A 15,609-nucleotide genomic window follows, 5' to 3' on the forward strand; every position below is an offset into this window, starting at 1 on the left:
TTACTCCAGTCTCCTCTTTGCGCTCTTCATTTCTTGTACTACATCTTTCCTTCTCCTCTCACCCCTCATGTTCTTCTGTATCCTCTCCTCTATCTCTACATTGATCTTTTCCATCTCCCTATCCTGCCCTATACCTCCCCTCTCCTTTACATCTTCCCTTTGTCACCGCTTGTCCCTCATTGAATGTGCTTTTCTCTTCAAGGAGCTGAGCGTTCCCACCCTGGCATCAGTTTGTTGGTTGCCACGACAACCTCCGGAGCCAAGTTATTTATAGCAGCAGATCAGCATGACTCCCACACAAAACAGGTTGTGTGTGGATGCATGTTTTTTTTGTTGTTTTTATATATTTGTGCCTGTGTGTGAATTTTCCTTTCAGAGAAAGTCATCCCTAATGATTAAAATCTCAGTTAAACAATATGCATACAAATAAAAAAAATAATAAAATAATTGATATGAATGAATGAGTATACATGAATATGTTTGATTGCATTTCAGGCAAAATCAACTTTCTTGTTAATATATTGCTGCATTTAATCAGTAGCTCACAGACACTAACTATTTTCTGGAGGCATTTACTGACCATCAATAGCTAGCTTAGCCCCAGTGACTGCATGCAGCACCACTTCCTGAATGTAGCCTTACCCGTGGCTAACATTAGTAAGCTAGCTAAGAGGATGCAACTAAATAAGACAACTTTGGAGTTAGCCGAAGGCACATTCTTTGTTTCCAGGAGGGACATTTCTCCTCTTTTGGTAGAAGCTAACCGCCTCGCTCAACATCCAACCCCTGCACCAAGCTAACGCGACAGACCAGGCTATCCACTGAACGCAAAGAGTCCAAATCCGCTCTCCATCATACTGTAATCCCTTACACTACTCGTTACTGAAAAACTAATCACATTACTTAGCAACACAGTACATGGTTTATGAAATACACCAGTTTTAAAAAAATATGTAATATAATTTCTATTTTTGTCAGATAGCTGTTGCACATTATCTTTTGGCTCAATATTTGTGGTTTGAAGGTGCATTCAATTATTTTGACTAAGATTACACTGAATTTTGTTTTTTGTTACATTTAGGCTAGGTTAATTTGGTTTTACTTGCTTCAGTGTAAACTGTGTGGTCTGAAAATTCATCTTTAAGACCTACCTATCAAATGATACTTGATGTCCACCATATAGTATCCATCAGGAAAATGTTTGTGAAAGTTTTGACCTTTAAACGTCAGTCAGATCCACACTTAAAATTGTTGTCCATTTTTTTATGCAAGCAAACTGTCTCACAAGTGTGATCAAAGTCAATCCAGTTAGTTTGCACTGGTCACAAACTGGCTAATGCATCTTGCACATATCAATATCAGTTTTAAGTCTGTTATATTTCTTTCTTAACACAGAAACACATTTGTTGTAAACACTGAAAGCTGCTGGAGTTTTCACATTTCCCTGAAAGCTGAAACTTTGAAACTCTGCTGGTAATTAACATTATGCAACACTTGATCACAAAATGAAACCTAAGCAGATCTGAGGGGATATATTTCCTTTAAATCAAGCTACTGTGTTTACAGGACAGTACTTTCTGTCAAGTTAATATCCTACATAGTTTAATAAAATGGAGTTAGGCCACTGTAAATTGATACTCTGTTTTCTAAATGTACATTACTTCCAGTTGTGACAAAGAAAGAGGGAATCTCTGGGTAGCACTGGAAACAGACAGTAGTACATTTAAAACCTCTCCAATGTCTGGTCCTTAGGCTGTGTGTGTGTGTGTGTGTGTGTGTGTGTGTGCATGTATGTGTGTGAATGGCCGTTTGCAAGTCTCTCCAGCAACATTGATCACAGCCAAGGCCGGTGCTTCGCGACCAGCCTGTTACGTTGCCATGGAAACGAGCCCACCACTTAGAAGCCGCCGAGAAATCAAACACCCTCCGATCAATAAGCTTCTTGAATAATGGGGCTCTGGACACACACACACACACACACACACACACACACCCACACAAAACACAGACACACACACTCACACATAGCAGTCTCAGCACAACTCTGAAGCTCCATCAATAAGTAGATCGTTGTACAAATTTTGCCACTTATTCAGAGTACAGTGAGGAGAAAGAGTGTGGAAGAGTCTTTTGAAACCCACTGAGACACTTAACCGAGTGCTGGAGAGAAGGGTCATGGCAGTTGGCAAACTGCTGAAGAGGGAGATCTGGAGTGTGACTATCACTTGCCTCACAAAATGTAATGAAATAAGCAGAGACTCTGAAATACAGAATCCACACTGTGGACATTATTAACATAAAGATTACTTTCTTCTGCCGTTAATGGGATTATGTGGCAATAGTATGAAAAGAACACACCGCTTTCACCAGTTTGTTACATGAAAAGAAATCAGCTAATGGTTATGCTTTTAGGTAAATTAGGATTTCTGTCAAGGTATCAAGATTAGTGTTCATTTTGGGGAGCTAAAACAGCGATTTTCCTGGGAAAACAAGAACTAAGGCTGAAAATGAAAACTAATTGTTACAACATGGAAACTGAACACAATGTCATTGATCTATTTACTTCCCTGGTCAGGCTTGATAGTTTAACTCTACCTGTTACCATACTGTTAATTGATATACTGTGTATAGGTGTGGTTACCACTTTTAAAGCATTTTAAAGTGACAAATATCCAGTTGATATCAAAATATTATCTATCTAAATGAATGTGTGGTTCAGAGTCAGTGTGCAGACATTATTTTTAATCGCTGCTGCTTTCCAATAGCCTTGTTGTGCACGTAATTACACTTCTCTCTCAGCAATTGTTTCTAATTGTTCCTGCCACTCCGGCCTTCGTCCTTATTATAAATTATAAATGTGTCACTCTTTTCCATGTTGTCATTTCTTGGTTGTGAAACAGTTTTTGCTAACTTTTTCCTACGTGTAAAATATGAATTATATTTTGAGACATTGCGCTCGTTTCCCAATGTTGTGAGTGAGGGCAAGTTAGTAATAGCGGAGGAGTAGCTGGGTTGAAGAGCCAGGTCATCTAAACTTTAGATCAGCCTAATAAATATTTCACTTTAGACTCTGGTCTTAATTGATTTTGGTGTATCATTATGCATCAGTAGGTCAGGTTATCAATAAAACACAATCTTGTTATTGTGTGTCCCTCCAATCATCTCCTTCCCAACATGCTTTATTGCTCTCTCTGTTATAATATTGGTGAAACTCTACACTATATTGTTGAGTCTGTGTGAAGCTTCTTTAGCAGGTGGAGAGAATAACAGCAGACATACAGTATATGAGATGACAAGCATACACACTGTGTGATATGTAGTGAAAGCTGATATTTCTCTCTGTGTGAATGTGTGTGTAGTCCCCGGGGCAAGTGTGTATAAGGAACACAGGCCTGATTCTACATACTCAGCTCTGTTCACTCTTTGGCTCCTTTTGTTTTGCATGTGTCACATAGGACAATTTAAGTAGATTTAAGGAAAAATGCGGACATGAATACAGTTACTGTAAATTCAGCTACTGGGTTTCCATAGGAAACAGTTTCTCATTTCATGAAACTGCTGTAGCTCTAGATTGTCTACTTCAAGGTCTGACGAGTCAAAATGCACTGAAATGCCCCTCTGCATGCCACCGTTACTGACCTGTTTGCGTGATTTTGGCTAAAGCGTTTTTTTTTCAGTGACTCTCAGTTGACCTCTCTCTTGTCAACAAGCCTTTTTAACCCCTGCAAGACTGCAGCTGACTGGATGAGTCATGAGTTGTTGTCCTTTTAAACTCAAGGCACTGTGGTGCAGAGAAACTGGAGATGCTGGAACTGGTAAATTCTGGCACAAGAAACCATACTTGGTTCATGCCTTAATACACATTTTTCAAGTCTTCCCAAAACGCAGCTTAACCTTTTGACCCTGTCTTTAGGCTTCTTACTTGCACCAATGGTGGCTATTATTCACATTCTTCAATATCTTACCACTGTTTGATCATTTACAGGATTAATTAAAAAAACCCACCCACATTTCAGTTCACATTCATTTCTGTGAGTAAACAGTTTCTGCTGAGAGTGCCATCAGAATATTCGTAAACACAACTTGATGAAACTCTTTCCCACGGCCGACAGCATTCCAGTGGGATAACCTTGGGAACTTGAACTTTCCAAAATGAAACCTGAAATGAATAAACTCTATGTACATACTGTCTAGATAACACAATTATCCATTATATATATTATTTATTAGATAGATCGCATGATGTTTCATAACCACCACATAAAATTTGTTTTTTGAAGGGAGACAGGAAGTTTGAACTGTGATTATAAATTAAAAATACTACTTGTTACTTCTACTGCACTGCATTTCACAGAGACATATATACTTTTAATCCACTACATTTATTTCACAGTTAAAGTTACTAGTTAGAAGTTTGAAGATTAAACTTTACATGTAAAACATATGATCAGTTTTAAAACATGGTGCATTATTATAGATTAAACTACCCAAAAGTATACGAAGCACATAAACCAAAGCAGTTCCGCACAAATATATCTTAGCACTGACCAATAAATCCACAGTCTTCTGCTGTCAGCAACTAGACAGATGCCCTGAGCCATTAGAGGTAAAATGCCTTGCTCAAGAGTGCATTGGCAGTTATTTAGATAAGAGTTTGCCACTCCTTCTCGTCCCCTGCCAATTCTCTCCGATAATCTAGGAATTTATACCCTGCAACCCTCCGGTCACAAGCCTGATTGTTGTCCTCTAGGCTACTGCTGCCCCCGTTAAGATCCAGTGCAACACCTTAAATTTAGTACCAAATTTATCCACCACATCTTCAAACCACTTCAGCACTATTGTTAATTATAACTTGTGCTGACTGCACATTTTTATGATTTTACAGTAATATCACTTTTTCTGCTCAGTTTGGTTAATGTGACTGAAGGCCACATATGAGAGATGAGGGGAGGAGTGAAAGAACTGGGCTGAAAAAGCTGAAAAAGCAGAGGATTGGAAGGGGGGGCGCTGGACGCAGAGTGTAATGTAGCGTGCTCCCTGAATCTAGATCACTGAACACACCAGTGTTTCTTCAGTAATGTCTTGTAGCAGAGATGGGCACCCTGGTTTCACTCCAACGTGTCTGTCCCAGTTTTGGCAGCAGTGCATTCACAGTGCTAATGCTACAACTAGCTGGGTCACAGAGGTGGGACTGTAGATTTAGACTTTGCTTTGAGACAAGATATATTATGCAATAAGGTAGAGCAACAGCTGGATGAAGAAAGGGGGGGAGACAGAGACGACAGTTGTCTAGTTTCACTGGGAATGGGCCTTAAATCCTCGAGTGTGTGTCCGATGCCTGAGTGTGGCCTGAGTCATCTTGGTCTGTTTAAACCATTTGTATATTGTGGCTTGATTTGGTAGCTGATGAACATTTATGTGATTATAGCATAGTATGTGCTATATATACACACTATATATACTATAGCATAGTTTATGCTATAATCATAGTCTATGTGTTGTTTTGGTCCCATTCATTTTCTGTGTCTCTGGGTCCACTCCAATCCAATTTTACCACCAGATGGCACCAAAGTCAGACATTTTCAAATCCTACACATAGTGGCTTTAAAATATAAAAACACACTGGGGGACAGTGACATAGCATTTGTGAAATCATAAATTGGTCTATGATGCTATGACTTTGAGTCTGGATTTTGGATTTGAAATACTGAAGTCCAAAGATTTAAAATTCGGGCACTGAGGGTGAAGACTGGATGGAGCCGAGGGGGGACTAGAAATCGAAAACCACCATGACTAAATGCGATAGCACGAGAAACCTGTCAATCAAGTAAAAACAGGCAAAAACGTACTTTAACAATTCTTAAAAACCTAAATAAAAGAATCCCATTAATACATAACCAAAGGTGACATTAGCTATCAAGCAATAACATTTTTTTGTAAAACTGACGAGTCTGGAAGATTTATTGAGTTTTTTCTTTCTTGCTGACTCATTTCAATACAGTCTGTGTTGTCTTGGAGCCAACATCTAGTGGCTATTAGAGGAACTGCATTTTAAGGCTCTTCCACATTAATTTTTCACAATTAGTCTTGGCTGTCACTACACTGTTAGTTTGATAAGTATCTCTAAATATCAACCAATCATAAAACCAGCCTGTAAATTCTTTATTAATATCAGAATCTTGCTATTTTGACACGTGCTATCCAGCTATCCACAGTAGCTGTTTTGTGGGTAAATTCTTCATTTAAACTAACGACTGGGAGGCAAACAGTAATCCTAGAGTTTCCTATTATATATAATAGATGTATTATTTTGCTTCATTGGGTTCTTGGCAATTACTATTTATTTAGACTTTGAGTGCTCCATAATTGTCTGAGAGAAATTGTGATGGAAAACATGATGAAACATTTTTGGCAAACAAAATGTCAAATTTGAATACAGTAGTACAACATCTCGGCTTATATTGAAATGACTGTGTAACAAATGGTACCAGTTTGAATCTTCAACACTCCCATATCAACATCAGCAGGTGGCTACCACAGCAGCCACAACTCAGCAAACCACTCACCCTGTCTAACTATGAACGTGTGAAGCCCCATGAACATGAAGCAGGGTTGAAAAGACTCATGCAGCCTCTGTGGGATAAGGTGGGGTTCCTATAGGACCCGGGGGTCTATAGGGCAGGATGGCTGAGAGAATATGCAGGACAGACTGCCGACTTGCTTGTAACACAAGGTCCCTACACAGAATTAAGTACGCTCCGCTGGACCCGAGTACGCGTCTTGTCCCCGCCCCCCTCCCCGACGAGGCACAGCATCCATGCTCACGCGCTCACACGCTGCGTGATCCCCGTCACAAACCGAGAGCGGTGGCTCTGCTGAACCGATGGAGTAGTAGTACTCGTAGTAGTGGGAGTGCTCACGGGTTCCTTTCGCCCATTCCTCCTCTTTTTTTTTCTTTAATGGATTCGCCTTTTCTCTGGAATATTGCTTCATCCCATCGCGGTAAGTGTGTGTGATGCTCGCAGAAGCTGTGGGGGAGAAATAAGGGGAAACGGGACCGTACAGCTATTGTCTGTTGCTGAAGCAAGTTCGGACCTTAATCAAGTTACAACGCGGGAGTCTCGTTAGATAAAACGAATGGAGGATCGTAATGAAAACGGTTTTGTGAATGGAACGGATTTCACCGCCGATTCAGTGAGAAATGTGTGGAGAACAGTGTTTTAATGCTTGTAAAGAATCGATGTCGGTATTTAGACAGACACCTGTCTCTAGCAGCAACAGTGACCGCCCTCCAGCCCTTATTTACGCTCCTGCAAACAGGAATTTTGCAGATATTATGTGTCTTGAGTGCTGTCGCATCCCTCGTTTAGAACAGTAAGCGCAAATCATCAGTGCAAATGTTCCGCCTTCGTTGCCGAGCAAATGTGTCTCTAGTCCAGCAAGAAAAATTTGGCCCATCTCCCCGCCCCCCACCATCAGAGGGTGGCTATTCCTCCTCAACCAGCCCCCCTAGACATGCACAGCGCAGTTGATCCCTTTCAGATGACTGAGAGACTGGAATCCCATGCGTATTAAGATGCCTTGATGAGCGGTTTAGGGTAACCTTGAAATTAATTCAGTTGATTGCTTCTCCTATCATCATATTCAGAAAGTCGTGCTATAGATGTGCAGCCTTTATTTTGGCTTTAATGAGAATGATTAGAAGAACCAAAGTTCATCTTCTGTTAGTGCTAATGCCAACACTATAAGAGTAAAATCAGATTTCTGATGTAAAGGCAGGGCTTCTTTGTGATAAAGCTGTTTTGGTCCTCTATACACTCATCATGCAGCTGCTTTCTGCTACCACATAAGGTCCAAATGCATGAGGAATGTGTTTTACTTTCAGCTTCAAGTTGTATATAAGGTTGTGAATGTGACCAAACAATACAATTTAAAAAAAAAAAAAAAAAAAAAAAAAAAAAAAAAAAAAAAATCTGGGCTGAATAACAACAAAATTAATCAAATTATTTGCGAATGTACAGTTGAGAGGCACTGCAGATGAGCTGAATGCTCAGCAGACCAGTAACCAAATGGTTACTGGACCCTCAATGTAGCAGAAGTCAGTGTTGCCCAAATCTATTGTCTAAAAAAGTGCACTGCTTATTTTGAATCACCTGCTCTCTAATTAGCGGATTGTATTTCCTGCCTACATTCACAGTGATGGGGATGGATATATTGCTTTTGCTGCTTTTGTACTTCCTAACTGCCTGTGTGCACGTTGCCATTTGTACTGAATCGTCCTTGTGTCCCTTGGCTGGACACTAAAAATAAGATAGTATCACCCAGCCAGAGAGGCACATTTTTCTACCAGCTATTTGTAGCTGGAAGCTGTGCGTTTGTGCGTTTTGCTGCGTGTGTTTATATTTGACAGGTGTATTCAAGCTCGTCCCTGTAGTATAGCAGGCAAGAGGTATTATTCAGCAGACAGATGGCAGGTGGCTGGGCATCAGGTGAGCCTTTCCTTGGCTGTCTCAGGGGCCCGCTAAATGCAAGACACCTCTTGGCATACTCCTATCATGCCATTCTACATAAAGTCACAAGTGTGCATTTATACAGTATGTGTGTGTGTGTGTACGTTGTAGCTTTGAGTATGCAAATCCATCTTGCATACAAGTGCTCACTCGCTCAACTGAATGCACACGGGAGTGCATGTGTTAAAGGTCTATACTACTCATACAGAAGGCCTTGTTTTGCTGTAGGGTGCGTTTGTGTGTGTTTACCCTTACTTGAAAGGTTATGTCACTTTTGACCAATCAGATAACAAAACAGGCTGAGGTCACAATGACATCATCATGCCTGGCAATGATATACTGTAGTGATGTTTGCCTGTGATATCATCAGCAGCATCAAGTGTTCTGATGTGGGATCTCAGTTTCTAACATCAACACTTATTCAACTAATCATGAGTGATATTGTTGTTGTTCATTTTTCATCACAATTGTGGTCATTAATAGTATTTAGTGTTGGTCACATGTCATTTGCTTATCAGTAGTTTCAGCCTACATTTTGTTTTATTTAATGACAATTCATGAGTAGTCTAATATTGATTTATTCCTGTGTGATGGATAATTTGGATCTGTAGTTGGTTAAAATTGTGGTAAAACACTTTGTAGGGCTACCACAGTCACCATCTTTGGCTGCATTTATTGCTTCATTTTGGTCCTGGATAAACATCAATGAATATGTTTTTGTTTTCAATTTCAAATTTACTATTTGCAATCTTTGTGCCTTGTGTGTAGTTTCGGCTCTGCCACATTTCACCCTGCAAGCCCAACTTTTAGAATAAAGCTGCACTAGGCGAGATTTTATAGCCAAAATATGCTTGTCTTATCATCCTAAATCTCCAAGTGAAGGACAACCAGAGGGTTGCCTGCAACAGAGCAGAGCATCCCATGAGATTTGTCAAAATGAAATTCAGCTCTATTGTATGGTTACCTCTTCACATAGTGAGTGATAAATCAAAACCATACAAGTGAAATGTTACATGCCTCCTGAGCACTAGTGAGTGAGCGCTCGGGGGAGACTGGATACACAAACAGATGTTATTTCTGGCTGTTTAGAATAAAATATTTCAGTTATTTCTTGCAGCCTTTTGGCGCCACAAATACACAAAGCTGCTACAGTGCACTTAACATGTGGAGAAATAATCATATTAGTTGCAAGGTGCTGTTCTGAAATGTGTTACAAATTACAATAATTACAGGGAGACACCAGCAGATGCCTCGTGTTGTTAAAAAAAAAAAAAAAAGAACACCAGACGGACATATAGTAGTGAGACTGCAGGAAGGACTGACCTCTGAACCCAAGTCTGATATCTAACGCCTCCTCCACTCCCACACTAGAGACTGGCTATTGATCACATGCACACACATACATACATGCTCAGACTGCCGCACACACAAACCCTTTCCATGGTCCATTGATAGCAAGTATTTCATTACCACTAGATGTGGGGGCAGTGTTATTAGTGCAGTGGGGGTGTCCAGATTGGGCAATAGATCTGTCACTATGATGTCTCCGGGGGGAATGATAACCCCCAAGGTGAGATAAGGCCTGCCTCTGGAGGCTGAGTGCCCCCCCCTTTATCTATAAGAAGTCTGATACACACAGGTGATATGGTGTCAGAGAGGAACAGGAAGAATGGCAACACTGGCAGCACCTCATGAATATTTTTGCTTGGTAGAAGCCAGACAATAGAGTAGCAGCTAATGTGGCTAAACATCTATATTTACAAGGATGCTTGATTAATATGAGGGAAAAGTGGTATGTTGTTGGCTCAGATACACAAATACACCCAGTATTTGTAGCATGCCAGAATGCAGCGCGAGCTTCTCAGCCCAGATTTGTGTATGTAATTAGTCAGAATACGAATGGGTGCTAATGGAGAAATACTTGAAATTGCAGCCAAATATCCCTGCTGGCTGAGAGCCCTAGTTGTGTTTTTTTAATCCATTGTAACTGACCATTTTAAGGAGGAATTTGAGATTGCTAATTTACTTATTTGGGTACACACTGAAAACAGATCAGGAGTTTCATTTAAAAAGGTAAACCACTACACCACTACGGTTTGGTGAAGAGTAATATGGTTTGTTTAATTAATTATCACTAGTTTCCATGTGAAGTCGCATGGTCATGTTTGTTTGTAATGAATCTTCTATGTTGTCCTGCAGCAATTTGAATTCATGTATTAATTAATTTGGATTGAACATCAAACCCCTTACCTTTACTGGACCTGCTGAGCTTGTGTGGACACGTAGGTGGTGAGCACACTGATAAACATACAGTAAGTGAGAGTGAAGTAATTTCTTTTGCCTTATAGTGTTATCGCAATTGTGTATATATATGATTTAGTATATATATTGTGTATATATACAAAGTCAATGAAAAGATGTGGGTGGGCGCGATTAGAAGCAAATTCGGCGTGAACTGAGGCAAAGATGTGTCCGTTTCCGCGAAAAGGAGAGAGGCTCGAGGGAAATAACAGAAAGAATGTGTGTTCCTGCTGAATTCTGAGGTCAGTCAAGAGTCTGAGTTGTCACAAACACACAGACACAATGGTTGCGTTGCTAGCTAGTTAGCTATCTAAAGCTAATGGTTATACAGTTGATACATTGGTTGTTTGGGGCTAATAAACACAGACTACACAAACAGTCCAGCAGTCGAATTTGTGCGAATTACGCAAAGTGAAAAGTTGCTTTGGGTTCTATCTGAACACACCTTTATATTCCTCTGAAGCAGTCGGACGGACTTCACAACTGTTGTGCTGTGAAGCTGGCATGTTTCGTTCTGCGCCGCTTAAGCTAAAAAGTTAGCTTGTGAGTGTCACGCCCAAATCTGAATATCGTTGGAAATGTTTTGCTACTAGTGCCGATAGCCCAGCTGAGTAAAACCTCTCTTGTCTTGTCAAATGTTAAATGTTGCAGCTGAACAATAACTTTGCCTCAGCAAAATACAAAAATTGGCACAATGATTTAATGATTTATGATTTAAATGAGTAAATATCTGACTTGTCGATTTCAGAACTTTTTGTGAAGTTGTCTGCAATCGTTTGGTGGTGGTCTTTGTGTCTTCTGGAGGCATAAATGATAAGAGCAGGTAAAGATAAAAAGGACAAAATTATCAACAGTGTCCTAAAGTTCTATGAGTGCCTAAAATGGTTGCGGTATTAGTAATAAGCTATGACACATTACACAAACTAAAGTACAAACACAGATTGTCCTGTAAAACATTTCGAAATGTACTTCCGATTGCAAGGATGATGAGGGGCTGCACTAGCATGATATTGTGGGAATATTGGGAAATCTAAGGAGGGAAAAGACTTCTTCATCTCCAGCCGGGTCAGGAGGACGGTGCTGCGGTGGTTCTGATGGCTGTTATTGGGCTGGAAAATAGCTGAACACTCAGAGATCAAGAGCTCGTTTGATCTAAATATAGACCGAAATGTGGAGATGTTACAAGGCAGCATGAGAAAAACTTGCACAGCATCACTCAGCATTCAACACACGGAGTAAAAACACACACACTTACAGAAGCCTCGGAGCAATTGTGTAAATGCATTTTCCCAACTTAAAAATTTACATTTATACATATGCAGATTTACCTGAAGCATTTAGAGTTGTTTACTAATGGCATTTGCTGGGATGCAAAGCAACAGCTACCATTCCTGCTGGATTAATTCACTGCACAAGCTTAACCAGAACTGTTGATTTTAAATATAAATATATAGAAGAGATACAATATTATAAAATCTAATTTAACCTTAAGCCCCCCTATGAACAATCAACAATAAGTCAATAAAAGTAGATTGCACTGAGAAGGAAGCTCAAATCAAAAGTTAACGGAAAAGCATTGACCTCATTAAGATGTCACCGCACTGTGTTTATTCAGTAGGAGAATTTTTAGTGATAATCAAGTAGGTGATAATGAAATTTGACAGTTTTTTCATGAGCTGACAGATATATGACAATCAGGCAAAAATGATCAGGGCTGTGGTGATGAGCTAAAACGAGCTTCAGAGACAAATACCACTTTGCTTAATCAGGAAAGAGACATGAGGGTGAAACTCAGGTCAGCAGCTGATTCAAACCCAAGATATGTGGAAATACAGAAATGTGTTTGAAGGCTTTTGAGTACATGTGAGAGTGTTGCTGGTTAGCAGCATCTGAAGAAACAAGCTTAATATCACCTCAGCTCTTCTCTGCTGCTTCATGTCTGGCTTCTCTTTCTCACATACTGGAAAGTCTCTCTTGGGGGGAATGTTTTTTTGTTGTTGTTGTAAGTTTGAGAAGTTTTGATTCTTTTCTAAAAGGATATGCCTGATCTTCTTTTACTCTCAACTTCGTTCTGTTTCAGATCTCATCTTACATGTCTCTGTGTTTGTCATTCTTGTGTCCTCTACTGTATATCGTTGCCAGGCATCATGCAGATTTTCCAGCTAAGCTTTCTGTCAGAAAGATAAAAAGTGATTCCCATAGCAATCCCTTACAATCGAGTGTTGATGCTAATTCCCAAGTTATTCTGTAATCAGAGCCGGTACAAAGACAACACAACTTTATTTAGAATTAGTGCAGTGGTAGGGCCTGAATTAGATACTAACCTTCATTGTGGTGTGCATTGTTTTAATTGTAATATGAAGAAACACCTACTTAACATATATTAAAAACACACAGCAAAATTCCACCATGTGTGTTTTCAAAAACAAGGGTCTCTGGAAAGCTTTAAAAGAGTATACCACTGATTTACCATTGCACTCCTATAACATTGCCGGACTCACAATTGACAGTTTAAAAAAAAAAAAGTATCTAAGTCGATGCAGCAGAACCAGAGATATTGTCTTTTTTTATTGCATGCATTCCTCTTCCTTGTCTAAACCTGGCGTCTACATAACCCACAATGCAACTCGATCGCCAACTGTTCAGTCGGAGATTTGTGTTTGTTTTGACAAGGAAGGAATGCTTGGAATAAAAAAAGACGATATCTCTTCGTTCTGCTGCATCAATTTTGATACAGTTTTGAAACTGTCCATCATGGGTCTGTATCAGTCCTGCGAAAGTGAATTAAGATGTGGCATTCACTCTATTTTATTGAATATGAATTGCACTGTTAATTGATTCTCATTTTGTTTGCAAAGTAACTGACAAAATTAAAGATATTGGATATCTCCACTAAATATAAACTACAGTATGCGCATCTTCAGTTTAAAACTGTAAGAAACAACAGATTTTACTGTCTGTAAAATCCATATAGGCTACTGTATGTTGAACCCTAAATATAACTTTTCATATGTGCAAATGGTAGGTGTAGGATATGTGGAGGCGCCAGGAACTGTGGCTGCCAGTAAGAAGAGAAACCATTTAGGCTATAAAGACTTTGCCCATAACTCCTGCTGAAAATGACAAGCAGCTTGTCCCAGAAGAGGTAGCAAAAGTTCTTCTCCCCCAAATGAACCATCTTCTTAAACACGATTTCCGCCTCACTTTTTTTTTTTTGTTCTTTGTCTTTCTCATGTCTTTGCTGTCTCTCGCTCTGAGTCACTTTCCTTGTCTGATGTTTAGCTCTTGGGGGAGATAGGAGAGGAAAGTTGACAATGCTGTTGTGTGTTAACACACAGTTGTATGTATGTGCATGTATGTGCATGAAGTTTGGAATGATATTCTTCTAAAAGGTGGTTCAATGGACGATTGTGACCCTTCCATCTCGAGGTGATCTTTAGACTGCTTAACATTAAACCAGAGTGTAGCGCCAAAATGTACAGAATGTGCATTGACGGAACTGATTTGTCAACAAATGCTTTGTGAGAAAACCCATTATTATTGTTTTCGACATTCTACAGAAAAAAAATTGATTCATTTCCCGTGAATAACTTTTAAGAAAGCCACAAGGGAAGTATGAAAACGGACTATTTATAGCAACAAAGATACTCTGTTGGCAAGAGTGGTAGCCATGGGACAGCTCTGTGTCTGTGAGGGGGAGTGTGTGCACAGCTGTGCAGTCTGCAGATGAGGAATTCAAAATGAGATGTATATACCTTGTTGGCCATGAACCTTTTCGTCAGTTATGATTTTAGGAAGAAGTCTCGTGAAAAATGTGATTCATGGGTTGTATAATAAATGTGAAAAATAACCATTTGGTGACAGCATATCCAAAAACTTTTTTTCTAGGTTAGGTTTGGACACAGACTGGCTTGCTGAGTTGGAATACTTCCCAGCAAAACATGCTTCTCGGTTTTCATGCAAAACTACTCAAAATAGCTTAATTTAGACTGCTGTAACTGTGCGTAGCACCTCAATAACATCAAACAGAAGTGATCGTGATAACCACCTCTACGTCAACATGTGGAAAGCAGCTAAGGTAATATTACTGTAATATCAATGTGGTTTTATGCATACAGTGGGAGCACATTTAAACAGGTCTGTAAGGCCCAGTCACAATGGGTGTCATCAGAAACTGTTCTGTATTTTTGCAGAAGAGTCTAAAGTTGGCCATTTTTGGTGTCATAATTTGTTAAAATAACAGATGAATCATTCAGTGTGAATGATTAGGGAATAGTAGTAGGGAATAGTTTGACATTTGGGAAATACGCTCATTTGCTTTCTTACTGAGAGTTAGATGAGACAATTGATATCACTCTCTTTCCTTTAGGCTTGTAGGCTTGTATTTAAATACAAGCCTACATCAGCAGTCAGTTAGCTTAGCTTAGCATTAAGACTGGAAACAGGGGGAAACAGCTAGACTGGCTCTGCCCTAAGGTAACAAAATCCACCTACCAGCACCTCTAAAGTTGGAGGATGTTCTTACTTTTGGACAGAGCCAGGCTGTTTCACCCTGTTTCCAGTCTTTTTGCTATGCTAAGCTAAGCTAAGTTGTTGCTGGTTCTAGCTTCATATTTACCCTAAAGATACGAGAGTGGTATCAATCTTGTCATCTAATTCTCTGCAAGAAAGCAAATAACCGTATTTCCCAAAATGTCAAACTATTTCTGCAAGGTGACACTGAAGCTGTATCTGCCAAGTTTTTTGAGATGTTTTTCCTTGCTCATCTCTCTGGTTTCCTCTAGGACTGCAGTTTGAT

The 15,609-nt window shown here is 39.7% G+C and overlaps 1 protein-coding gene across 4 annotated transcripts in view; it reads left to right on the top strand.

Annotated features, from left to right (window-relative positions):
• The first annotated feature begins 6,801 nt into the window (after positions 1-6,801).
• Positions 6,802-15,609, top strand: part of plppr1 (phospholipid phosphatase related 1) — a 47,129-nt gene continuing 38,321 nt past the window's right edge. Inside the window, exon 1 of one of the 4 annotated variants that reach the window (XM_044174569.1) lies at positions 6,802-7,002. The gene's annotated coding sequence lies outside the window, so the exon portion shown is untranslated. Of the gene's footprint in view, positions 7,003-7,079; positions 7,599-15,609 lie in introns of those variants that run through there. The other 3 variants (XM_044174570.1, XM_044174567.1, XM_044174568.1) reach the window with 3 other exon arrangements.

The sequence above is a fragment of the Siniperca chuatsi genome, linkage group LG18 (assembly GCF_020085105.1).
Source record: "Siniperca chuatsi isolate FFG_IHB_CAS linkage group LG18, ASM2008510v1, whole genome shotgun sequence".
In the NCBI taxonomy this organism is placed as follows: Eukaryota; Metazoa; Chordata; class Actinopteri; order Centrarchiformes; family Sinipercidae; genus Siniperca; species Siniperca chuatsi.